The sequence below is a fragment of the Xenopus laevis genome, chromosome 8S, assembly GCF_017654675.1.
Source record: "Xenopus laevis strain J_2021 chromosome 8S, Xenopus_laevis_v10.1, whole genome shotgun sequence".
NCBI lineage: Eukaryota > Metazoa > Chordata > Amphibia > Anura > Pipidae > Xenopus > Xenopus laevis.
The window spans coordinates 33715539-33742724 of NC_054386.1; the positions used below are offsets into that span (position 1 = coordinate 33715539).

Consider the following 27186-nt stretch of genomic DNA (forward strand, 5'->3'; position numbering starts at 1 on the left):
GGGGGTGGGAGCTACAACATAGAGCTGGTCACTGCTCTTGTAGAACTATAACAAACAAGGGAAAGTTGTGCTCACCACTAGTTTTTAAAAACATTAGGCGGGGGTGCAATGAGGGTGTGACCACAAAATACATATAGACAAATACAAGATTCCTCTGCACTCAACCCATTATCAATATATTTAAGACAGAGACATTTTGTGCATACTGCTACTGAAAAATGCCTTACCCTTTAAACAAAACAGGGATTGTTTGTCCATATATTGCAATATATTTAAGCTGGCCAACTACGTCAAAGTCATCCCATATCTGGCCAGTCCTATGCTCAATTTTCATCTGATTCATTAAGAATTCTATGGTTTAATTATACATTTTATAAAAGGGACGAATACGTTTTACCTGCAACTTACTAGCTGCTTTCAAAGTAAAACTCCCAAACTTGGCTGCCCTTTTATTAGACACCAGTGGGATCACCTGACTATAGTTGGAGGGGGTGGGAGCTACAACATAGAGCTGGTCACTGCTCTTGTAGAACTATAACAAACAAGGGAAAGTTGTGCTCACCACTAGTTTTTAAAAACATTAGGCGGGGGTGCAATGAGGGTGTGACCACAAAATACATATAGACAAATACAAGATTCCTCTGCACTCAACCCATTATCAATATATTTAAGACAGAGACATTTTGTGCATACTGCTACTGAAAAATGCCTTACCCTTTAAACAAAACAGGGATTGTTTGTCCATATATTGCAATATATTTAAGCTGGCCAACTACGTCAAAGTCATCCCATATCTGGCCAGTCCTATGCTCAATTTTCATCTGATTCATTAAGAATTCTATGGTTTAATTATACATTTTATAAAAGGGACGAATACGTTTTACCTGCAACTTACTAGCTGCTTTCAAAGTAAAACTCCCAAACTTGGCTGCCCTTTTATTAGACACCAGTGGGATCACCTGACTATAGTTGGAGGGGTGGGAGCTACAACATAGAGCTGGTCACTGCTCTTGTAGAACTATAACAAACAAGGGAAAGTTGTGCTCACCACTAGTTTTTAAAAACATTAGGCGGGGGTGCAATGAGGGTGTGACCACAAAATACATATAGACAAATACAAGATTCCTCTGCACTCAACCCATTATCAATATATTTAAGACAGAGACATTTTGTGCATACTGCTACTGAAAAATGCCTTACCCTTTAAACAAAACAGGGATTGTTTGTCCATATATTGCAATATATTTAAGCTGGCCAACTACGTCAAAGTCATCCCATATCTGGCCAGTCCTATGCTCAATTTTCATCTGATTCATTAAGAATTCTATGGTTTAATTATACATTTTATAAAAGGGACGAATACGTTTTACCTGCAACTTACTAGCTGCTTTCAAAGTAAAACTCCCAAACTTGGCTGCCCTTTTATTAGACACCAGTGGGATCACCTGACTATAGTTGGAGGGGGTGGGAGCTACAACATAGAGCTGGTCACTGCTCTTGTAGAACTATAACAAACAAGGGAAAGTTGTGCTCACCACTAGTTTTTAAAAACATTAGGCGGGGGTGCAATGAGGGTGTGACCACAAAATACATTTTATAAAAGGGACGAATACGTTTTACCTGCAACTTTGAAAGCAGCTAGTAAGTTGCAGGTAAAACGTATTCGTCCCTTTTATAAAATGTATAATTAAACCATAGAATTCTTAATGAATCAGATGAAAATTGAGCATAGGACTGGCCAGATATGGGATGACTTTGACGTAGTTGGCCAGCTTAAATATATTGCAATATATGGACAAACAATCCCTGTTTTGTTTAAAGGGTAAGGCATTTTTCAGTAGCAGTATGCACAAAATGTCTCTGTCTTAAATATATTGATAATGGGTTGAGTGCAGAGGAATCTTGTATTTGTCTATATGTATTTTGTGGTCACACCCTCATTGCACCCCCGCCTAATGTTTTTAAAAACTAGTGGTGAGCACAACTTTCCCTTGTTTGTTATAGTTCTACAAGAGCAGTGACCAGCTCTATGTTGTAGCTCCCACCCCCTCCAACTATAGTCAGGTGATCCCACTGGTGTCTAATAAAAGGGCAGCCAAGTTTGGGAGTTTTACTTTGAAAGCAGCTAGTAAGTTGCAGGTAAAACGTATTCGTCCCTTTTATAAAATGTATAATTAAACCATAGAATTCTTAATGAATCAGATGAAAATTGAGCATAGGACTGGCCAGATATGGGATGACTTTGACGTAGTTGGCCAGCTTAAATATATTGCAATATATGGACAAACAATCCCTGTTTTGTTTAAAGGGTAAGGCATTTTTCAGTAGCAGTATGCACAAAATGTCTCTGTCTTAAATATATTGATAATGGGTTGAGTGCAGAGGAATCTTGTATTTGTCTATATGTATTTTGTGGTCACACCCTCATTGCACCCCCGCCTAATGTTTTTAAAAACTAGTGGTGAGCACAACTTTCCCTTGTTTGTTATAGTTCTACAAGAGCAGTGACCAGCTCTATGTTGTAGCTCCCACCCCCTCCAACTATAGTCAGGTGATCCCACTGGTGTCTAATAAAAGGGCAGCCAAGTTTGGGAGTTTTACTTTGAAAGCAGCTAGTAAGTTGCAGGTAAAACGTATTCGTCCCTTTTATAAAATGTATAATTAAACCATAGAATTCTTAATGAATCAGATGAAAATTGAGCATAGGACTGGCCAGATATGGGATGACTTTGACGTAGTTGGCCAGCTTAAATATATTGCAATATATGGACAAACAATCCCTGTTTTGTTTAAAGGGTAAGGCATTTTTCAGTAGCAGTATGCACAAAATGTCTCTGTCTTAAATATATTGATAATGGGTTGAGTGCAGAGGAATCTTGTATTTGTCTATATGTATTTTGTGGTCACACCCTCATTGCACCCCCGCCTAATGTTTTTAAAAACTAGTGGTGAGCACAACTTTCCCTTGTTTGTTATAGTTCTACAAGAGCAGTGACCAGCTCTATGTTGTAGCTCCCACCCCCTCCAACTATAGTCAGGTGATCCCACTGGTGTCTAATAAAAGGGCAGCCAAGTTTGGGAGTTTTACTTTGAAAGCAGCTAGTAAGTTGCAGGTAAAACGTATTCGTCCCTTTTATAAAATGTATAATTAAACCATAGAATTCTTAATGAATCAGATGAAAATTGAGCATAGGACTGGCCAGATATGGGATGACTTTGACGTAGTTGGCCAGCTTAAATATATTGCAATATATGGACAAACAATCCCTGTTTTGTTTAAAGGGTAAGGCATTTTCAGTAGCAGTATGCACAAAATGTCTCTGTCTTAAATATATTGATAATGGGTTGAGTGCAGAGGAATCTTGTATTTGTCTATATATATATATATATATATATATATATATATATATATATGTATTTTGTGGTCACACCCTCATTGCACCCCCGCCTAATGTTTTTAAAAACTAGTGGTGAGCGCAACTTTCCCTTGTTTGTTATAGTTCTACAAGAGCAGTGACCAGCTCTATGTTGTAGCTCCCACCCCCTCCAACTATAGTCAGGTGATCCCACTGGTGTCTAATAAAAGGGCAGCCAAGTTTGGGAGTTTTACTTTGAAAGCAGCTAGTAAGTTGCAGGTAAAACGTATTCGTCCCTTTTATAAAATGTATAATTAAACCATAGAATTCTTAATGAATCAGATGAAAATTGAGCATAGGACTGGCCAGATATGGGATGACTTTGACGTAGTTGGCCAGCTTAAATATATTGCAATATATGGACAAACAATCCCTGTTTTGTTTAAAGGGTAAGGCATTTTTCAGTAGCAGTATGCACAAAATGTCTCTGTCTTAAATATATTGATAATGGGTTGAGTGCAGAGGAATCTTGTATTTGTCTATATGTATTTTGTGGTCACACCCTCATTGCACCCCCGCCTAATGTTTTTAAAACTAGTGGTGAGCACAACTTTCCCTTGTTTGTTATAGTTCTACAAGAGCAGTGACCAGCTCTATGTTGTAGCTCCCACCCCCTCCAACTATAGTCAGGTGATCCCACTGGTGTCTAATAAAAGGGCAGCCAAGTTTGGGAGTTTTACTTTGAAAGCAGCTAGTAAGTTGCAGGTAAAACGTATTCGTCCCTTTTATAAAATGTATAATTAAACCATAGAATTCTTAATGAATCAGATGAAAATTGAGCATAGGACTGGCCAGATATGGGATGACTTTGACGTAGTTGGCCAGCTTAAATATATTGCAATATATGGACAAACAATCCCTGTTTTGTTTAAAGGGTAAGGCATTTTTCAGTAGCAGTATGCACAAAATGTCTCTGTCTTAAATATATTGATAATGGGTTGAGTGCAGAGGAATCTTGTATTTGTCTATATGTATTTTGTGGTCACACCCTCATTGCACCCCCGCCTAATGTTTTTAAAAACTAGTGGTGAGCACAACTTTCCCTTGTTTGTTATAGTTCTACAAGAGCAGTGACCAGCTCTATGTTGTAGCTCCCACCCCCTCCAACTATAGTCAGGTGATCCCACTGGTGTCTAATAAAAGGGCAGCCAAGTTTGGGAGTTTTACTTTGAAAGCAGCTAGTAAGTTGCAGGTAAAACGTATTCGTCCCTTTTATAAAATGTATAATTAAACCATAGAATTCTTAATGAATCAGATGAAATTGAGCATAGGACTGGCCAGATATGGGATGACTTTGACGTAGTTGGCCAGCTTAAATATATTGCAATATATGGACAAACAATCCCTGTTTTGTTTAAAGGGTAAGGCATTTTTCAGTAGCAGTATGCACAAAATGTCTCTGTCTTAAATATATTGATAATGGGTTGAGTGCAGAGGAATCTTGTATTTGTCTATATGTATTTTGTGGTCACACCCTCATTGCACCCCCGCCTAATGTTTTTAAAAACTAGTGGTGAGCACAACTTTCCCTTGTTTGTTATAGTTCTACAAGAGCAGTGACCAGCTCTATGTTGTAGCTCCCACCCCCTCCAACTATAGTCAGGTGATCCCACTGGTGTCTAATAAAAGGGCAGCCAAGTTTGGGAGTTTTACTTTGAAAGCAGCTAGTAAGTTGCAGGTAAAACGTATTCGTCCCTTTTATAAAATGTATAATTAAACCATAGAATTCTTAATGAATCAGATGAAAATTGAGCATAGGACTGGCCAGATATGGGATGACTTTGACGTAGTTGGCCAGCTTAAATATATTGCAATATATGGACAAACAATCCCTGTTTTGTTTAAAGGGTAAGGCATTTTTCAGTAGCAGTATGCACAAAATGTCTCTGTCTTAATATATTGATAATGGGGTTGAGTGCAGAGGAATCTTGTATTTGTCTATATGTATTTTGTGGTCACACCCTCATTGCACCCCCGCCTAATGTTTTTAAAAACTAGTGGTGAGCACAACTTTCCCTTGTTTGTTATATATATATATATATATACTTTGACAAAGGCTGGTACGCAGCCGAAACGTTAGTTTTTTCTAATAAAATAATTTATATTCTCATAAGCCCTGAGAGTGCGGTCTCTGCTTTGGAGGACTACAGTTTACATTGGACACACGCACCCAGGCCAAGAAGAGATCCTTAAACGTGAGTGCTGTGATTGTGGGGGAATATATATATATATATATATATATATATATATATATATATATATATATATATACTTATTTTAATCTCTATGTAAGTGTTGACAGGTTGGGCCTTTATTTAGTTCTGTCTGGATATGTGATACTTGTAAACAGTGGGACCCCCATTTAATTTGTTACTTCCGCTGCTCAGGTTCTACAGATGTGGTCTGGGTTGACCTTGTTGCCTAAAGCCAGGCAGGGAACAAACTGGAATGAGCAGAAGTGTAACCAAAACAAGTGCCAGTTATGCGGCCTGCTAGAGTCTTGTAAATAAACAATGCCTCAGAGTTTGGAGATAGTCAGGATGAGTGGACAATTTGGATGTAGGGTGGGAGACATCTGTTTTCTCATGCATTGTCCATCTTATCTGCCAGACAATTCCCCTACTTCGGGGTGACTTTCCAATTTAATTCCTTCCAGCCATTGGACGGCATTTCAGCAGCCCATTATCTCCCTCAGCTTCGTATATGGCTTGTTATGGTTGACACTGAACCACTGATTAATGCCCAAGGAAGGATTTTCCAGATATTATTTTTAAATTACTTTACTAACTGGATTTCACCTTAAAGCCGAGGATGTTTGGGCAATTCATTTTAAGGTCGTAATAGTACCACTCGATATTATAACTCAAGCTAATTGAGTGATAGGCTATGACTGTTGTGTGAACAGATAGAAACCACTGTTATTCCTTTATAGGCAACCCCTGCTGCCCAGCTGGTCTCTCCGCCTGTCCGAGCTGAGCGTCATGGACAGTGGGTATTAGACCTGCCTCACTTCCAACCCAGCCGGGGAACACATCACTCACCTGCAGCCTGCCTGGAGGTTCAAGGTACAGGGATACCGTTATAACAGGAAACTTTGGTTTTGAGTTAATATGTAAAGTCTTTACAAATCATTATAGCAACAGATGAAATCTACTGAATGGGGAAGGAGAAGCACAAACCTCTAAATACTGTATTACTAAGATGAGTATATCTTAAAAATGTGGTGAGGGTGTACCCAGAACATTCCTATACATTTTATACTGTTCTGTCTAAGGGAAACAATATGGCACCTCCCTCCCATAGGTATAAGTACAAATATACAGAGAAGGAATGTTCTGGGCACACAATAATCTATACCCGCATACTGTACTGTTAAAAGTAGACAATATGGCACCTCCCTCCTCCCATGTATCAAAATACAAATATACAGAGAAGGAATGTTCTGAGCACACAATAAGCTAAATAATACAGAAAATAATACAGAAAATAGGGTATAGTTCCCTTTACTGGACTGTAGAATAGCAGGTAAAGTAGGGAGAGATTGTGTCTATAGTAGCAGTGGTGCTACTAGTCTATGGGAAAGAACTGTGGCTGTGGGATAGCAGGTATAGAAGGGAGAGGTGGTGCCTATAGTAGTAGTGGGATAATAGTCTCTGAGAAAGGAGTGTGACTGTGGGATAGCAGGTATAGTAGGAAGAGATGGTGCCTATAGTAGCAGCGGGGATAAAAGTCTCTGGGAAGGGAGTGTGGCTGTGGGATAGCAGGTATAGTAGGGAGAGATGGTGCCTATAGTAACAGTGGGATAATAGTCTCTGGAAGGGAGTGTGGCTGTGGGATAGCAGGTATAGTAGGGAGAGATGGTACCTATAGTAACAGTGGGATAATAGTCTCTGGAAGGGAGTGTGGCTGTGGGATAGCAGGTAAAGTAGGGAGAGATGTTGCCTACAGTAGCATTAGGATAATAGTCTCTGGGATAATAGTCTCTGAGTGAGGCTGTGGGATAGTAGGTATAGTAGGGAGAGATTGTGCCTATAGTAACAGTGTGATAATAGTCTCTGGGAAGGGAGTGTGACTGTGGGATAGCAGGTATAGTAGGGAGAGTTGGTGCCTATAGTAACAGTGGGGATAATAGTCTTTGGGAAGTGAGTGTGACTGTGGGATAGCAGGTATAGTAGGGAGAGATGGTGCCTATGGTAGCAGTGGGAATAACAGACTCTGGAATCTGTAGCCCAATGGATGTATGGTTTAACCATCTTAGTTTGAGAACGGTCTTGCACAGAGAATCATTTTCTCTGCCCTGTTTCTCCACTAACGTTATACATCAATCTGTTTTGCACCACAGTTCCACTTTGGGTGCACCCAGGTGCAAAGGTCCTGAAGGCATTACTGGGTCACACCTTGCAACTACCATGTCTGGCCTACTGAGACCCTATGGCAACACTGAGCTGGTTTAACGATGGAAAAGCAATGAGAGTTGGAGACCATGATTTTCTCTAAGAGTAAGGCCAGACGAGGAGATTCGGGGAGATTTTGTCGCCTGGCGACTTATCGGCACGTCTTTTGCGCGACTATCTCTCCGAACTGCCTCAGCGTTTTTTCCCCATAGGCTACAGCGCAAAATCGCCGGCGCTAATGCACACGCGGCAATGCGTTTTCAATAGTCGCCCAAAGTTGCCTCACTGAGGCTAAGGGCCATATGGTAGTATCATTGTCTTAGAGGTGCAGATATCATATTTTGGTAATTATCGCTGTGTGGCAACCAGCAGTGCAGGAGAAGACTTCTTGGAGTTTAGGCTGGAGATATTAGGAGAGTTCCTGGAATCTTCCTCTGTTCACAATGACTGTGGGCATCTTACTTTCAATAATATTCAGTTTATCTTTAATCAGAAGCACCAACCGTTGAAGAAGGTTCAGATGTTTTCTGATTCTAACCTGTCCAGTACAAGGTCGGTCATGAGGTCCTTTCTCCGATATCATTATTTGCAATTGGATATTTGTTTTTCTTCTACAGTCATTTGAAATAGTTTGAGAACTCCTCTCAGTCTGCATAATAATTTACTCCACTTTCATCAAAAAACATAACAGTGGTATGTCTTTCATTCCCCAGGAACATCTGAGTACTGGGGTTTTTCTGAACAAAGATTTTTAGTTAAGCAGTATTCAGTTGTATGAGATTAAATCAAATGTGAAAAACTGGCTGTGCATACATTTGGATACCCTTGTAATTTTGCTAATTTGAATGCATGTAACTGCTCAAAACTGATTACTGGCAACACCAATTTGGTTTGATTAGCTTGTTAAGCCTTGAACTTCATAGGCAGGTGTGTCCAATCATGAGAAAAGGTACTTAAAGTGACCAATTGCAAATTGCGCGTCTGTTTGACTCTCCTCGGAAAAGCGACAGCATGGGATCCTCAAAGCAACTCTCAAAAGATCTGAAAACAAAGATTGTTCAGTATCTGAAAGCTGCAAAAAGCTATCTCAGAGGTTTAAACTGTCAGTTTCAACTGTAAGGAATGTAATCAGGAAATGGAAGGCCACAGGCATAGTTGCTGTAAAACCCAGGTCTGGCAGGCCAAGAAAAATACAGGAGCAAAGGATTGTGAGTGGTTATGGACAACCTAAAGGTCACCTCCGAAGACCTGAAGAATATCATACTGCAGATGGTGTATCTGTACATCGTTCTACAATTCAGCGCAATTTGCACAAAGAACATCTGTATGGCAGGGTGATGAGAAAGAAGCCCTTTCTGCACTCATGCCACAAACAGAGTCACTTGTTGTATGCAAAAGCTCATTTAGACAAGCCATTTTTGAACAAAGTGCTTTGGACTGATGAGACAAAAAAATTAGTTATTTGGTCATAACAAAAAGCACTTTGTTTCCAAGAAAAACACCTGCTACCTACTGTCAAATTTGGTGGCGGTTCCATCATGCTGTGGGGCTGTGTGACTAGTTCAGGGACTGGGGCCCTTGTTAAAGTCGAGGGTTGGATGAATTCAACCCAATATCAACAAATTCTTCAGAATAATGTTCAAGCATCAGTCACAAAGTTGAAGTTTCGCAGATGTTGGATATTCCAACAAGACAATGACCCTAAACACACTTGGAAATCTACAAAGGCATTTATGCAGAGGGAGAAGTACAATATTCTGGAATGGCCGTCACAGTCCTCCAACTTGAATATCATGGAAAATCTATGGGATGATTTGAAGCAGGCTGTCCATGCTCGGCAGACATCAAATTTAACTGAACTGGAGAGATTTTGAATGGACGAATGTTCAAAAATACTGCCATCCAGAATCCAGACACTCATCAAAGGCTAAAGGAAGCGTCTAGAGGCTGTTACATTTGCAAAAGGAGGCTCAACTAAGTATTGATGTAATGTCTCTGTTGGGGTGCCCAAATTTATGCACCTGTCTAATTTTGTTATGATGCATATTGCATATTTTCTGTTTATCCAATAAACTTTATGTCACTGCTGAAATAATACTGTTTCCATAAGGCATGTTATATATTAACAGGAAGTTGCTAGTCTGAAAACTCAGCCAATGATAAACAAAACTCCAAAGAATTAAGAGGGGTTCCCAAACTTTTTTATATGACAGTATATGAGATTTGGTGTGAAAAATTGTCCTAGCAATCGTTTTGTTCATTCTGCAGGTACCACTGATTCGCTGGATGAAAAATGGCGTGGAGTTTGTGGGAAACCTACCAGGGATGACACAACTTGGCAATGGGTCTTTGCTGATTGAGTCCCCAGTTCCAAGCCAGGTGGAGACTACATCTGTGTTGCCACCAATGAAGCCAGCTCAGCACGGAGACAGACAAAGCTTTTAGTGTATGGTAAGGAATGTTACCAAGAAAGCCCCGTCTAATAAGGAATTCATGGGGTCATATATAACCGGGTCAAGGTTTCCACCAATCAGGTTAACATCTGTGTTTAAAGAAAACCCAACTCACTACAATTCCTCCTTCTGTATCATCAGCCAAACCCAAGATTTTAGAGGATGGACAGGACCATAACATTTCCATGATGGCTAATCAACCATTGACATTAAGGTGTGAAGTATCTGGTGTTCCCTTTCCAACTGTGACTTGGACCAAAAATGGCAAAATGGTGAGATATGACAGGAGACCAGTCATGGATATTGGTTTTCATCCCTCTTAGGCCTTGGAGGTTTAAGTCCTGCTATGTTGTTTCATTTCTCTAGCTCACAGAGGCTCCTGGGCTGAGCTTGCTGGCCGGCAGCAGTCTGTTTGGTTTCACCGGATTCGCAAGGATGATACCAGCAAGGGGATGGATTTATTCAGATGATGCACAAAGCTCAGGGGTGGGCTGATATATTGAGACTATATAAAAACTCAGCAAGGGGTCATATATAGTGATGTGCGTGTTGACCAGAAACCACCATTACTAGTTGGATATATAAGATGATACACAAAGCTCAGGGATGGGACAATATTTAAAGTTCAGGGCTAGAACAGACCTTTGACCAATGTATTTTATCAAATAACTTTCTTACTGTGACATTTAGTGCCCCAACTGTTTATGGAGCTGGTTCCCTTCAGGATATGACCACAAGGGATGAATAAGAGGTTGAGCTTCAATGCAAAGCATCATGGTCCCTAGACCCCAAGTAGAATGGACAAAGGATGGACAGTAAGTCTGACAATGAGCAGAGGTGTTTACTAAGCAACAAACCCACATTAAATCAGTGCACCTGTAATACATGCCGGCCCCTGTCCTGCTGATATAAATAGCATCTGTGCATCCGCCTAATATCCGCCTGCCCTTGGAATCAGTCACCTGCTCCAAGAAAAAGGGGGAGGCAGAAAGCATCAAGCTGCATCTTCTCCCCCACAGATTGTGTATGGCGAGTTCCGACATACGAGCCAAACCCTCTGCATGTTCCCATTAGTAATGCAGCAACAGACAATGATCTCAGCATCCTCTTTGTCCACTGACCCCATCTCCTTCTTAAAGGGGAAGTCCCACTGCATACATCAAGACCTCTTTAGCACAACTTGGCTTGCTGTTTCTTTATTAAACCCATTTTGGGTTATATAAGGGGTTCAGGTCATTGCCTTATACCAGCACAGATTTTTAAAGCACCTTTGTAGGTCAAGGTTTTAGTGTTCTTTGTTTCCTTCTAGGACATCCTTCCCTGCTCAGCAGCTGCAGGGTCTGCTTCATGTATAATGACACCCCTGACAGATGGCCCCATTCGCACTTAGCTTTAGGAAATAGCATGTCCCCACTGACCCAGGGAAAGATGAAGACAATGACTTTGGAGAGGAGTGGGATGGGAATTGGTGTACCTTTAAGGTCTTTATTATTCCAAAAAAGGGCTGAAATCTGTCACCCTCCACCTCCCAAACACCTGCATAGAGGCAGCTGCCGTCATTCTTAGCCTGATGTCAGGGGAAAATCTGGGAGCTAATCCTCCCTATAAACTGCAACTTGCAGTCAAAACAGAATGTCTCTGGGCGAAAGCAGTGCTATAAGTCCAAAGAGGGGGTTCCGCCAGAGACTGAGGGTTTCACTTTGTACATGGATGTATTCATCCATCCATTCATCAGGGTACTCGGCACAGATACAAACACTAATTACATTATAACTTTAATATCTGCAGAGATCAATCAGGGAAGGGGAGTCCCAAGAGCTTACGATCTATTTTATAAAGCAGTGATATGGAAGGAATAGAAAGCCTCAATCACTGCGGTGCACAAGAACAGCACCACTTTGAATATAACTAATATTTAATTTAGCATAATTTTTTGTGGAAACCTCCCATATGTTGTGCCGATTGGCCAGTTGTTGTTTTTGAAAAATAAAATAGAATCCCCCCCCATGTTTGAGATTTTACTGGAAAACCCTCCGAGGCCCACGTACAATTTGCCGAAAGAGGGCAGGTACTCCGACTAAACGACACAAGACTTTCGGACCAGGGCAGGTACCAGTGCTTGGCATTCAATCACGCTGCTGAGCAGCAAATCAAGGATTTTAACCTGAGAATCCACAGTAAGTGACTAGCTCCTTTGCACTGCCGCATAACTGTACAGTACTGTACTGCCACCCAGTGGTAATACATGATTGCCCAATTCAAATCAGATATCCTCGCACCCATTCATTAGGGTACAGGCTCTGGTTTAAGGGGACATGTAAAGTCTCCCTGTGCTAGTGACTCATGCACAGGGCTGCAAGTCTATTGTTACCAGACATACCAGACAACCAATCCGTATTTAGCTCATCTACAGCAAGACTAATGATTTAAAAGAAACCTATTGGTTACTCTTGTTGTCTTTGCCAGGTGTGCAAAGGGGCTACTGCCCTGGGCCCACACATCTTGGGGCTCTGCAGAGGCATCACAGACATAAAGAGGGTCTTCTGCTAATGTTGAACACCTTCTTTTACCATGTTTTCCTTCATTCATTTAGTTTCCCCTGATATTGAAAGAGGAGGTGCCAAACCACTGCCCATTAAAGCCATCCTTGGTCATTCTCTGGATCGACTGCTCAGCCACTGGTCACCCTCCCCCTACCTTGTCATGGCTGAAGGATGGACTTATGCTCTCGGAGAGGAATGGATTGAAGATCAAAGATGGCGGCTGTACCCTACACATTGGGAATATGTTGGAGGGCACACAAGGAACTTTCACTTGCGTGGCCATCAGCCTGGGTGGAGAGAATGTCCTGCACTTCGTGGTAACAGTCCTTGGTAAGTGGAAAAGTCCACACTGTTCTAGAGGCCAACATGAAATATTACAAATTAATCCTGGTGAGGGCTTTAAATATGTTCTGTTCCAGTTATAAAATAGTGTGTTTCTTCTGATCAGTTCCCCCCAAAGTGCTGATTGGTGAAGGCTCTGAACATGTGACTGTGACAGCTAATGACCCGTTGGACCTCTCATGTCATGCTACTGTTTATCCAACTCTGACTATCCAGTAAGTGGTAAAGCATATGTTTCCAAGCTATGGGACTTTCAATCCAATTAGGGCTAGATTTAGGGTTAATATTGCTATTCTATTCTAGATATTCCTGAAAGCCAACTTGAAGGACGGTAGTGGATTTTTTTTCTTCCCTAATGTTGTAGAAAATTGACCACTCTCTTAGCAGTGAGGATGGGGTGGAAATATTAGATGGAGGCTAACCATCCGCCAGATCCAGCCAGAACATGCTGGGAAATACATGTGTAAAGCAGAAGGGGATTTTGGAACAGCAGAGGCATTGGTGGAGGTGGAAATACAAGGTGAATATTCAAGTATTGACTCCTGAACAAAAACCCCATTGCCTAAAGCTGGCCATAGATGTTGAGATTTTTAAAAGGTCAGATCCTGATCGTGAGACCACGATATTCTCAGAACAATCGTACGATCGTACGAATTTACCATCAACTAAAAAGACCAATTTGCCAGGAAAACAAAGGGGAGCTGCCTGCTTGGCCCTGCAAACATAAATAGATTGCGCTGGGACCGACAAAGATTTTTTGACCTGGCCTATCAATTTCCCGACAGATGTCGGCCAAAAAATCGTAAGATGTACGATCGTTCGAATCCCACTAACCGCACGATAATTTCGAAGGATTGGTCGGGCTTCCTTAAAATCGGTCGTTCGGCAAGAAGAATCTTCGCGTCTATTAGTTATGCTTCTACCTCAAAATACTGGGTTCAGTTGTCAATGTATAGATAGCTCTAGGCCATGGAATCAGATATAGAAATTTTACGGAATTCAGCGCACTACCAAATCAGTCCATACACGGAATGCATCAATCCTTTTTAAAGAAGTACCACCTGCCTTGAATATACTTCTAATACAAGTGGAATATATTGGAAGATGCTTTCAATACAAGTGAAAAGGAGAGCAATCCAACAAGCAGGTTAACGGCTAAAGTGAGGCTTATTTAAGACTGATACAGCATGTGTCAGGGCCCAAACTGGTGCCCTTTCTCAAGTGTCACTTTGGGCACAAGTTTGGGGCCCAAAACATGTTATGTCAGTTAGTCTGAAATAAACCTCACTTTAGCAGTTAACCTGATTGTTGGAATGCTCTCCTTTCCACTTGCATTAGAAGCATCTTCCAATATAACAATTACATATTCATCTTTACCAACCATAAGCGCCACAAAATGGCATCAGCATATAAGAACACTACAAATGTATTTCAACACTAATTTTCTCCATGTGGAAAATCGATGCTTAAGAGCATTCTGCTCACCAACATTACCTTTTACATACATGTGAGCAGCCATCTTTTCTCCCTCTTGGTGTTAATCTTTTACCTCTTCAGAGAAGAAGTTAAGAGTCCTATTATGACCCAACAATTACATGTGCATGTCGGTATTAGCTTTCTCTCTTTCTATCTATTTCCATGACAGAGCTCCCATCAGTCACCATCACTGGCAGAACCACCATGGTCGTCAACTTTCTAAAGAGAGTAGTCCTGGAATGTGATGTGTCAAGCAATCCACCACCCTTTGTGACGTGGTGAAAGGATGGATTCCTTCTTCCCATCCATGGGCCCAAACTGCAGGTAAGAATTCCACTGCAGAACACAAGATCCATGAATAAATTATTAAAATATGGGGTACTTTGGACTTGGGGTTATAGCTTCAATTAATTAATATTTGTTCTCTAAAGTATAACTCTTAAGTCTTCTTTTCTGTAGATTGACTCTGTATCTATTAACGATAAAGGAGTGTACAATTGCGTGGCTACTAATTTTGCAGGAGAAGGAAGACAAGATGTGGTGCTAACAGTGTTAGGTGGGTGATTTTTTTTAACCATTAAAAATTAGTTGTCCTTTAAGATCTTATTCTTTTTGCTTCAATTTAGTGCTGCCTAATATTGAACCATCAGATGTCAACCAGACTGTTGTTGAGAATCTTCCAGCATCCTTTCAGTGCTTGGTATCCAGAAGTCCATTGCCAAGTAAGTTTCACGAACGCTGTATGGTTAAACGATTTGGGTTTTAGAATGTAATGTTGACTCATGGAGTCACGATTTGGTACAATGAGAATTTACTTGTTCATATAAAGCCACAAGCAATAAAACTGGGGAACAAAAGTGTTTAGGGGCCAGAATAGTCAAATGAAGGATGTATGGATTCAAAGGGCCAAGTGTTTTTGGAGGGAGAGCCTGTTTGGAAGGCTACATTATAGGTAGGTTAAAGTTCCAATCTACAATACATAGGGCCAAAATCTGTAATCTTTATCTATTACAATATATGTTTTTATGTTATAATGTGTATCTAATGTTGATCAGTGATCCCAATGTTATGTCTTTTCAGTTGTGTCCTGGTATCGAGGGGAGTAGCTGTTGTCTGCTGCGCCTGGCATCACCCTGCTAAACGATGGCAAGACCCTTCAGATTGAGAGTGCCCAAAGCTCAGAAAGTGGAGAATACTGTGTGTAGCTTCTATTAAAGCTGGTACCATTGAATTCCAATACAACATGCAAAGGTGCAAAGGTCTTGATTATGGAGATGGAAGAACCAGGAGCAGCTATAGGGATTAGCAGGGACATTGTCTCTTTCAGTAGAACAAAAGGTTTTTTCCCCCTCAACAGTTGCTCCAATAATTGTCTCCATTATGGACCTTTTTGATGAATGAGCAGGTGTGGCTGGAATGTGATGCAACAGGGGTGCCGGAGCCAATGGTTATGTGGCTGAAGGACCAAATACCAGTTTCGACTGAAATAGCTGGCCTACAGGTCAGTGATTACTCCCTTTGTCCTCACTTATTGTATAGGTGGTCTTTCAATGTTATTCTACCAGCAACACCTTATTTTAATCATTGGTCTGTGCTCCATATTAGATCTTAGAGCAGTGATCCCCAACCAGTAGCTCATGAGCAACATGCTGCTCTCCAACTCCCACATCTAACTGGGATGTTGCTCCCAGTGACCTCAAAGCAGGTGCTTGTTTTTGAATTCCAGGCTTGGAGGCAAGTTTTGGTTGTATAAAAACCAGCTGTACAGAGCCTCAATGTAGGTTGACAATCCACATAGGGGCTACCAAATGGTCAATCACAGCACTTACTTCTTACTTCAGAACATTTTTCATGCATGTTTTGCTCCCCTTTTACTTCTGAATGTTGCTCACGGGTCGAAAAGGTTGGGGATCCCTGTCTTAGAGCAAGGGAGAATCTTTTCTCTAAAAACAGCACATATTTCAGACTCTGGGATCTATACCTGCTTTGCTGTCAACCCTGCTGGTGAAGACAGCCATCATATTACCCTGCAAGTATATGGTAAGTGCCAGATGTCAGGCCAAGCCAACTATTGCTGTCATGCATTCCAGCTCATATGTTATAGAATAACAATAAATGTATAAAATGTTATAAAGTAAGCCTGCTCAGGTCTCGGGAACAGTAGACACCTGTAGCTGACCTTCCTTTGGTCTTGTTCTTCTTTTGCAGTGGCCCCAAGTAACATGGGAGAAGAACTAAACTCCTCCATCTATGTTAACCAGCCTCTTCTTCTTGAGTGCCAGAGCACTGCAATCCCTCCCCCAGTTATCACTTGGTTGAAAGATGGGCGCCCCTATGTTCAGAGGCCTGGGGTGCGAGTATATATATAGACGATGGTCACTATCTGCAGGTAAGAGATGGTTGAAAAAAGAGGGTTGTGGGATGATGATAAAGATAGTAATATAAACTGATACATGAGAAGAAAGTTATGGGGGCATTTCACTTAATTTGAATGGATAATCAGATATTGTTTTTGCCCTTCCTGGAGCCCTCAACTTGGTGGATGAGTTATTGAGCACTTATTACTCAACAGCCATGCGTGCCCATTAGGTCACTTGCTTTCATTTTATGATCACAAGGGCACTCTAGTATAGATTGGTTCTTAATAAACCAGGTATAAGATAGATTCATTTGATGACTGCAGTGGGTGTACAGGTTGGTTGATTATTTTGTTTTGGAGTGAAGCCTCCAATGATGCTGGATGTACGGAGAAACATTACAACGTCATCATATGGTGTAATGACAGCATGTAATAATATACAAGTCATATAATCCTTTATAAATAATTAGGTGTTATATGTTAATACAAGGAAAAAGGACATACACTTCCCCAACCGTGGAGTTATTTTTTGCCCTCTTACCTTCAGCCCAACAAAAAAGAGCTTAATTTCAACCACAGCTTTAGAGAAGGTTAACTACTCCTGCCCAAAGGAGTAGTCTTACACCTTTGTGAACTTGGAAGTCATTAGATTACCCTCTTTGGATATCCTTTGATCCAGCATTATTTTTTTTAATATTAATATGTATCTACTGTATGTCTTTTTCCCAGTGCCACCATCTTTCCCAAAACCCTCTTCTCCCCACCACTCAATAATTAAAGGGCAACCTGTTAGCTTTACTTGTGAATGCACTGGGGTTCATGCACCAACACTCACCTGGACCAAAAATGGTAAGACTGAAGTCTGTTAGCTCTCAACTGTATGCTAGCATTGTATTGTGACAGGAGTGACAAGTATTTATGTTTCTGCTAATTTAGTATTACCCCTTGCAATGGAGGATTCAGGCCTGGTTTCTGCAGGCGGGAGACTTGTACATATTGGGAAGGTCCAGCTGTGATATGAGGGATCTTACATGTGTGAGTGCAGCAACGAGGCAGGAAGCAGCAAGAGAGAGTATTGGCCGGAGGTTTATGGTAAGACGTCTTTCTTGTTTTAAGATCTTAAAATCCTGGAACTTGAATGTGAAGTGGCATATAGGAGATGTTCCTTGCACATGGAGTGGACGTTTCTAAAGTCCAATAAGCTTAACCCTTCAAACTATCCAATATATCTGCCAGTACCAACACTACAGGCAAAAATTCCCATGGCCTCCTTTCTTCTAGAGTCAAGAGATGCCTTCATCCTCTGGAAGATCGACTAGTGAAGACTGCTGCTCATGCCTAGTATTTGGCCAAATGTATGTGGCCACATGCCTGGCCAGCATTTTGTTCTTGATTTGCTGCTAAAACAGCCTGTGCCCTCTGCTCGTCATTGGGGATGAACACTGTTGTTGGGCTTATATCAGCCTTTCAATTCCTCCTGTGTCAATCAGATTTCAGTGTTGAACAGGTGACCGCAGCACAAGGTCCCCACTGCCATTGACCGGCCCAACCACTGATATCACTGACCACCCCAACATTCTGATATGTCTATAATTCTGACCATTCTCTTTAAATGTCCTTGTGTAGTTTTCTTTTCTACAGTTCCACCGGAACTTCCCAATATACAGACAGACCTGCTTAATGTATCTACGTCCCTGCACAGAACTTTCACCATTACCTGTGAAGCAACAGGGATTCCACCCCCAATAATCACCTGGCTCAGAAACAATGAAGCCCTGTCACCAAGGGAGAATGTACACCTTCAGTCAGGTAACTGGGTGCTTTACAACCATAGCAACTAAAAGGGTGATGGTCATTGCACAGTAAAGGTGCTATTTGGCTCTACAACCAAACAATGCAAATTAAGATGCTGCAGTGTTTCTGGGTCACTGAGACCCAATAACTCCCCTAAAGCTTAATAAAACATGACTATTGAAATTTAAAGGGCATGTGTTTTTTTTTGTCAGGTGGACGGGTCCTTAAGGTAACACATGCCCAAGTCCAAGACAGAGGACATTATGCCTTTGTGGTGACCAATACTGCGAGGCACCACTATTTTGTATCTCAAATTAAGGTATACCCAAAAATCTGAACACTAGCAATGATATATTGTTCTATTTAGTACCTCCCATTATAGACGGTGAGGACAATGACCTGAGGGTGCCTGAGGGACAATCCACTAAGTTGCAGGGTTTCTGGTGAGTGTTGAGTTCAGAGGAATATTTTGCACATCCTATGTAAGAAAACAGGTATTATAGACTATAGATCTTCAAACAAATTAGAAAATATGTATTTTTGGTCACAGGTCATCCAAAGCCTTTGATCACTTGGTTGAGAGATGGCCAGCCCCTGAAGAGTGGAGACAAGGTTCTCACGTCTCCTGATGGCTCTGAAATGCACATACAGACAGCCAATGTCTTCAACATTGGCCATTTCACATGTGTGGCTACTAACTCAATTGCTGAAAGAAGCAAAAACTATATTGTAATTGTTCTGGGAAAGTCAGGTCCATGGAAACATCATCAATAAAAAATGACAAACAGCCTTATTACAACAGGTTTGTTTCATGCAATTTCCAGAATACAGCTCCTTGGATTGACTTTCCTAAATATGACTTTGTCTGGAAGTGGAAAGTTTTTATAAATAGGCTGAGGCTGCCAGGTGTTTTCACCTTGTTGAAGCCAAAAAAGTCATACAATTATGTATTACTAAAGCATACACACAATTGCATACATATTGATTGATATGCTTATTCTTGGCCCTATGCATAGGGAGTCCCACCATCTCTGGATCCCTTGATGATGAAGCCAACGAAGATGTCATCATCATTGTTAACAACCCATTTCTCTCATTTGCGAAGCTCTGGGTTTCCCTATTCCGAGTGTGACGGTTGAAGAATGGAGAACCATTCAAAGATTCTGATAACCTATGCCTCCTTCCAGGTCACTGTCCCATCCTTTTGTAATCTTAATAGTTTTGTAATCACTTCCAGTGATTGATATATATCCCTGTATCCTAACTTGTCCTTGTCTGGATTGGTGGCCATGGTTTACAGATCTTAAATGCCCAGAAAGTAGACTCTGTCCAGTACATGCGTGTGGTTACCAATGAGGTTGGTGAAGCCATCAGGAATTATGAAGTCAAAGTCTTCAGTGAGTGGTTTTGATCATACCTATTTTTATTTAATTATTTTTGCCTAAAATTGCTAATATGTTCTCATTTCCTTGTCCTCCTTTTCTCAGTTCCTCCAGTGATTAAACAGGATGATCCTAATCAAGAAAGGAAGCAAAGACTAAAGTTAACAGCAGCCTAACTTTGCAGTCTGAATCCCAGGCGGTACCAAAACCAACTCTACACTGGTACAAAGATGGACAGGTCAGAACTTCCTAGACATCTAGAATGTAAATTGATTTCTGCTTGAACTATGTAGGGCTGGGCAGATAAAGGGGAAGCAACATGTTATTTCATTGAAGTTTTGGTCAATATTTTCAGCCTTTCCATTCATTCCCTCTTGTAGCTTCTGGAGAGTTCAGGCGGTGTCCAAATTTTAATCGATGGACAGGAGCTACAGATTCAGTCGATTCACCTGTCTAACTCAGGACGTTACACCTGTGTTGCCGCCAATGTTGCTGGTGAAGACGAAAAATAATTTTATGTAATTGTCCAGGGACAGTACTAATTAAAAGCACCAATTCAAATTCACAAACTTGGCTGTTTCTCATATAATTGGCTATAAGTATATGACAAGAATTAATTCATCTTTTTCTCTTGTTCTCCAAGTTCCCTCCGGGGAACCCTAGTGCTGCCTTTGAGTTGGTCTTTCAAGATAATGATGAAGAAGAGTTGACTGAGAACAGGGAAGTGGTGGCAACCAACCTATTTCATTGTACTGTGATACCAATGCCATTCCTCCTCCCAGTCTGACCTGGTACAAAGACGGTCAACTTCTCTCTTCTTTAGATGGGGTGATGATTCTCCTTGGTAAGGCCTTTCATTTTGATAATTGTTAATGCAAAAATATATATAAGGGCTGTAGATTCTATATAACAAGTCTGTTCTCTCTCTACAGAGGGTCGTATCCTACAGATCCCCCTGGCTCATGTAAAGCATGCTGGGACATACACCTTCGAGGCAACTTATGAAGCTGGAGAAGACAGATTTCACTATGTTATTATATAGACATATTCATTCTTTGGTACCCAGTGAAGAATGTTTTTAATGTGTGGTGTGGGCCCTTTAACAGAGGTTGCTGAAGCTTGCTTGGCAAAGAAAAATGTAGCTTTATTTCTTTAAAGCAAAAGGTAAAGTGTTACACAGCTCAATACAGTATGACATCAGACTAGTCTTTCCCTAGGTCTTTCCTTGCAGAGAGCCTAAACCAGACTGACTGTTACTGACTGGGAGCAGTCTTTTTTACCCAAGGCTTCCAGCATGCTTTGTGGTTCCGTGACATCATACATTTTAAAATAAACAAATATTCAATTTAAACAATAATTAAAATTTTTACAAGTAAATGAACATAACAGTCTGTGCAGATTACAACATAAAAGCTAAAAAAGAAAACTCATAAAAACAAATTCCAAGCTATGCAAACGCCTGTGCACAGCTGCCAATCATTAGGATACACCCTTGGTTTAACCCTGTAGTTGCCATGTTGGACACAGGAAAAAGAAATGTGTTTCAATGCTGTGAATGGTGTAGGACAGACACAAGAAGTAATGAAGAGATTAAGAAGGAGATGAAAGTACTGTCCTCCACAGATATCTAAAAAAATTATTATTTCAGCCACATGACTGTCACATACTGGCTGGTAACAGCTTTCTCCCCATCTTTTCACAGCTCCACCAGTCATGAAGGGAGAAGTGGAAGAACTGATCCAAGAAGTGTCTCTCATATATAACCAGACAGCAGAACTAAATTGTGATGCAACAGGTATCCCCCCTCCGAGTATCAACTGGCTGAGGAATGGTGACACTGAACGATACCAGATACTGAATGAGGGCAAGACGCTGCAAGTTAGCCAGTACATCCCAATATATATTTTAGGAGGTATCTTCCAAGGTTTTGGTTAATTCTTTGTTGGAATTTTAGATCTGCAGTGTGGCGGTGAGCGATATAGACCGCCATGTCTGTGTGGCAAAGAATCCCGCTGGATTTGCAGAGAGACTTTTCTCTCTGATGGTTCACGGTAGGAAAAATACCAGGATATTAGAGTTGTGCCAGAGATAATAAATGTGTGTATCAGATCACGTGACACTATTTGGCAGAATTGTTGATCTTGCAATGCCCATGATCATTGGAGGTTAGGAGATCCACAGAGTCTTGAATAGGATTTACTTTTATTATAGGAGCTTAACCTTCACTTCTTCACCTGCCAATCTCCTCTTGTACTTCATCTACAAAATAATCAGTTTAGTAATATCCACTTCCTACATTTCATTTTCTGATTCAGTTACACCAATTATCTCTGGTCCAAACCCAGAGAACATCAGTGCTGTCCTACAAAGCTCAATCTCTCTAGTATGTGATGTCCAGTCCCATCCCACACCACAGATCATGTGGTACAAAGATGGGCAGCTCCTAACAACAACTAAGGGACTCCTTATCATGCCAGGTATGGTGCAACACTCCACTAGTTAGACAGATGCTTGGGGGAGCGGAGGAAACGTCTGGCTGCTCTAACAATGAAATGTGTTCTAGGTGGACAGGTTCTCCAGATTGCCGAGTACAGCTGTCCAACCAGGGAATCTGTGTGTGTGTGCGCAAAGTCCATAATCCTGCTGGGTCTGCAGAAAAACTTTTGCATCTCACTGTCTATGGTAAGGACGATAATGAGGACCACCAGGCAAAAAACGTCCAATAGATATTTCTTGAACATCTCCATTTCTCAAGGATACTTCATTCTGATTGGTAGAGATAATAACATGAGAACATTCTTGTTTAGTTCCACCAAGCATCAAAGAACCTACCAGTGGCAAGCAGGAGACTGTTGTAAGGTTGGGGGACAGTCTCACCCTGCAATGTGAATCTGATGCAGTGCCACAACCCACCATCACATGGTATAAAAATGGTCAGCAGCTTCTTGGAAAAGAGAACGTTCAAATACATGATATATGGGCAGCACTTAGAAATTCGAGATATTGAGGTGCAAAGCTCTTCGTTATGTTTTTTTTAGAACGTGTTTATGGGGTTTTCAGCCCTAATAATAATAAATATTTACAAAATATAAGTTGGAATTCTATTTAGTTGAACCTTTTATATATTATGATTGACTTACCTATGTGCTTTGTCCTAAATGGCTGACCGTGTGATTCATTACAGGCATCCGATAAAGGACAGTACACCTGCAAAGTGACCAATATGGCAGGAGAAATGGAATTAACCTACATGGAGAACTTGCATTTCCACTAGACCTAAATGAGGTCAAAAGGGATTTGTCCACATCTGTGAAATTGTTCTACCTCTGATCCGTCTATTCTCTCCATTATCCTATCATACATCCACCGACTGAGACTATCCAGCATATCATTGGGAATTCCATCGTCCTCTCCTGTGAGGCTGAATATTATCATTATTATTACTATTATTAACATGTATTTATATAGCGCCAACATATTGCGTAGCACTGTAAAGTAAATGTGATTATACAACTAAATCACATGAATTGTATACATAGAACATATGGAGTTACGTACATCACAATCAATACCGGTACAAAAAGGTGAGGAAGGCCCTATGCAAAGGAGCATACACTCTAAAGGGAAGGGAGTAATACACAAGGTGTGGGAGTGGGCAAGATTGAATTAAGTGGGTAAGAAATGTGGTACTGTATGTGGTGTTGCGTTTGATAGTTAAGCAGAGTGAGGGTAGGCTTCTCGAAAGAAGTGCGTTTTAAGAGATTTCTTGAAAGCAGAAAGATTGGGAGAAAGTCGGACAGACAGTGGGAGAGAGTTCCAGAGGAGGGGTGCAGCCCTTGCAAAGTCTTGAATGCGAACATGTGAGGAGGTAATGAGAGAAGAGTTGAGTAGCAGGTCAGTAGAGGAGAGTAGTAAGCGGTTGGGTGAGTATATAGAGATGAGTTCAGAGATGTAGGGTGGGGCAGAGTTATGAAGTGCTGTGAAAGTCAGTGTCATTAATTTGAATTTGATTACTCTCCTCCTCCTGTAGTAACATGGCTAAAAGATGGAGAACCTCTTGGTAAGTAATATATGTCAAATGGATGAATTGATAACCATGGACAGACAGGGAAACAAACTGTTCAATACAAACGCTTTTATACTAGATAATAGCTACGTCGACATTATTACATTGCAGAATGGATTTTGCTTGCACCATATTTGCTTGGCAGAAACTAAACATTAGCAGCCTTACTCCTATATCAGTGCCAACACTAGTAATTAACTTGCATAAAAGCTCAATGTCTGGTCTTCATTTCTATAGACCAGTGTGCGAGGATTGACTATACAAGGCAGTCGGCTACAGATTAGCTGTGTACAACAATCCAATGCCGGACGATATCGATATTTCGCCCAGAAGTCTATCATCGGCTCATAAGGCCTTTGTCTTGTTGGTTCAAGGTAATTAGGAGGGCTCTATATTGGTGTGTATGTAATCATATATATGCTTATTTTGTGCATAGAACATTCCTTCCCTGTATATGTATACTGTATATGGCAGCTCCCATATGTACAACTGGAAATATACAGAGAGAATATTCTGTGCACACTGAACTGCCTATTTAAGGGGAGATAAATGCAAGAGAGCCCCTTTTTATTATCTTGTATTTGCAATTTCCTTTTCATTTTCAGTAAAGTCTATTTTCATTTTCCAGCCGAGACACTCATTTACACTGGACCGTGGTTTCTATTTTAATGCAATTACTTGGGTTCGGATCTATCAATCTTCATTATAGTTTTTTTTTTTTACTGATGAGCAACTCTATTACTTCCCAGGTATTAGGTTTTCACTTACTCTTCTTGCTTTTGTTTCTTTGCATTAACTCCTTTGTTGCCATGCAGTGGCTCCTAGAATTTTTGGCTTGGTGGTGCCCAGTGAGCATAGCGTTTCAGAGAAGCAAGAGGTAAAACTGGAGTGCAGACCCGAGGGAAGCCCACCACCCCAAATCTTGTGATTCAAAGACGGAAACCCTTTGGATGTGACCTTGGTTCCTAACACTAGGTAAGCTGGTCACCGAGAATGTATTTTACATGTTGTATAGGTTATGGTCACAGGGTTGACTAGGTAGCCCTGCTCTGTAGCTGCTTCTGAAGCGAGGTTAGCTGCTCTCGTCCAAAAGACCTATGTTCATAGGCAAGTGATGTGCAGTTGCACTAGAATTCCCTAGGGAATGTTACAGTAAGGTTACAATTTATACATTTAATAAGTAGACAGAGGCCTACATTAAATGTATGATGCTTGTACAGTTCTGTAGCTGATGGATCTCTTGTCTTGTTTCAGAGTCTATATAGAAATTTCTTGGTCCTAAAGTTGGTCCAGGCCTCCGACTCCGGAAGATACAAATGTGTTTGGGTAAGCGGAAGGCAAGCAAAATACAGATTAATGGAGGGCACTCCATACTCAGCTACAAAGGAGTATATTGTAATACCACTTCTCTTACATACAATGTAAATGAGGTGCAAATAGCGGAAAGAAGGACCATAAAGTGTGAAAGAAAATGCCCTGCACCTAATATTCTATTGATAACACTACTGTAAAATATAGTGGGATGCCCACTTATAATGGGCATAGCAGACAGTGGCACACCTACCCATCCAAGACTGATTTCATAAGGAATGTCTGGTATTGCATGGGTAGTGTTGGGTACCCCAATTTACAACTCTACTTGGCCAAACAGTGTTTGCATCTCTGTCGTGAAGGCCCCTTTGGTTGCACAACATGATACAGTATATCTGCCTTACTTTCCATCATTGTAATTTCCATAGTACAGAGATAGTTTCCCAAACTGTAGGGCTGATACCAGAAGTGGGGAAAATCCTACTTCACAGGGATGCACCTAAACAAATCCCAAATTAGGCAGGATGTATAAGTCAGACCTGGCTCATGCCTTCTGCAGCACAATTGACCAAACGCTATGAGTGCAGATGGTCTGCCCCGAAGACAGTACTGCTGAAGGTCAGCACTTACTGTGTTAAGTAGTTCTGCAAAAGGGAGGCAGCTATCATTCAACTCATACAGCCTGCCTGGCTTTGGAACCACTCAGAACCCTTCATGTGAAAGAAGCAGCAATATGCATATAATAAATACAAAAACAAGCCAATTACCCTTAAATATAAGGAACAACAAAATTAGTGTTTAACAAAACTATGGGTGAACAAAGTACTTACATGATTCACATTGCCTTCCAGGTCTGCCTATTCTAGAAAGGTCTGAGAGCACTGAGGAGGTGACGGCCATTAAAGGAGCATCCATGTCCTTCACCCGTGAAGCCCATGGGACACCATTGCCCTCATTATCTTGGGAGAAAGATGGACAGCCTCTGAACCTTCAGAGCAACCTATTGCAACACCTAGAGTCTGTCGATGCTCTGGACTACTGTATCTACTCTGTAAATGCTGTAAATGCTGTAAATGCTGCAGGGAAAGTGAGCAAACACTTCCACCTCACAGTTTTAGGTATGTTCTGGTCAAGGCCTATTTTGTAGAAGAAACAAACGTATTGGGAATTGTTCAAGTGTAGACTGCAGAGACATAACTAAATCTTTCTGTATTGGACCCAGAAACCAAAAATGTTTTGGACCTTTGCCTCAGAATAATTGATTGCATAGACTACTGGGTGACATATACATTGCAGCTGTTCATCAGGCACTAGAGTAGATTCTTTGTCTGTCATGAACAATGGAGTCTCATGTGGCAGTACCTTTATTTTACTTGGGAATAAAGGAAAAACAAACATGTATTGTTGTCTAAAGCCATAACTAGTCACTATAATGTCCCCATATTGTGTACTCTAGAACCTCCAAGGATTGAGCTTTACCCACAGAAGTCTCCATTATTATTGATTCACCTCTGGAATTGGGGTGCACAGCCACAGGGGTTCTCACACCTCAAATCAGCTGGGAGAAGAATGGAAGACCCTTATCTCAACCAGACATTCTTAAGGGAAATGCTACTGTGCTGAGAATCAAGAGAGTTCAGTTACGTCCTT

General features: G+C 41.0%; 3 long non-coding RNA genes and 1 pseudogene across 3 annotated transcripts; all 4 read left to right on the forward strand.

Annotated features, from left to right (window-relative positions):
* The first annotated feature begins 11071 nt into the window (after positions 1-11071).
* The window catches only part of LOC108700645, a 30144-nt pseudogene continuing 14029 nt past the window's right edge, over positions 11072-27186 (forward strand).
* Positions 15065-17826, forward strand: LOC121397693. The gene is made up of 4 exons (XR_005963836.1): positions 15065-15346; positions 15705-16125; positions 16833-17013; positions 17713-17826. It is a non-coding gene; the product is annotated as an uncharacterized LOC121397693 (long non-coding RNA).
* Positions 19191-20331, forward strand: LOC121397694. Its single transcript, XR_005963837.1, has 3 exons — positions 19191-19964; positions 20078-20174; positions 20265-20331. It is a non-coding gene; the product is annotated as an uncharacterized LOC121397694 (long non-coding RNA).
* On the forward strand, positions 24103-26537 carry LOC121397692. The gene is made up of 4 exons (XR_005963835.1): positions 24103-24599; positions 25041-25200; positions 25480-25551; positions 26388-26537. It is a non-coding gene; the product is annotated as an uncharacterized LOC121397692 (long non-coding RNA).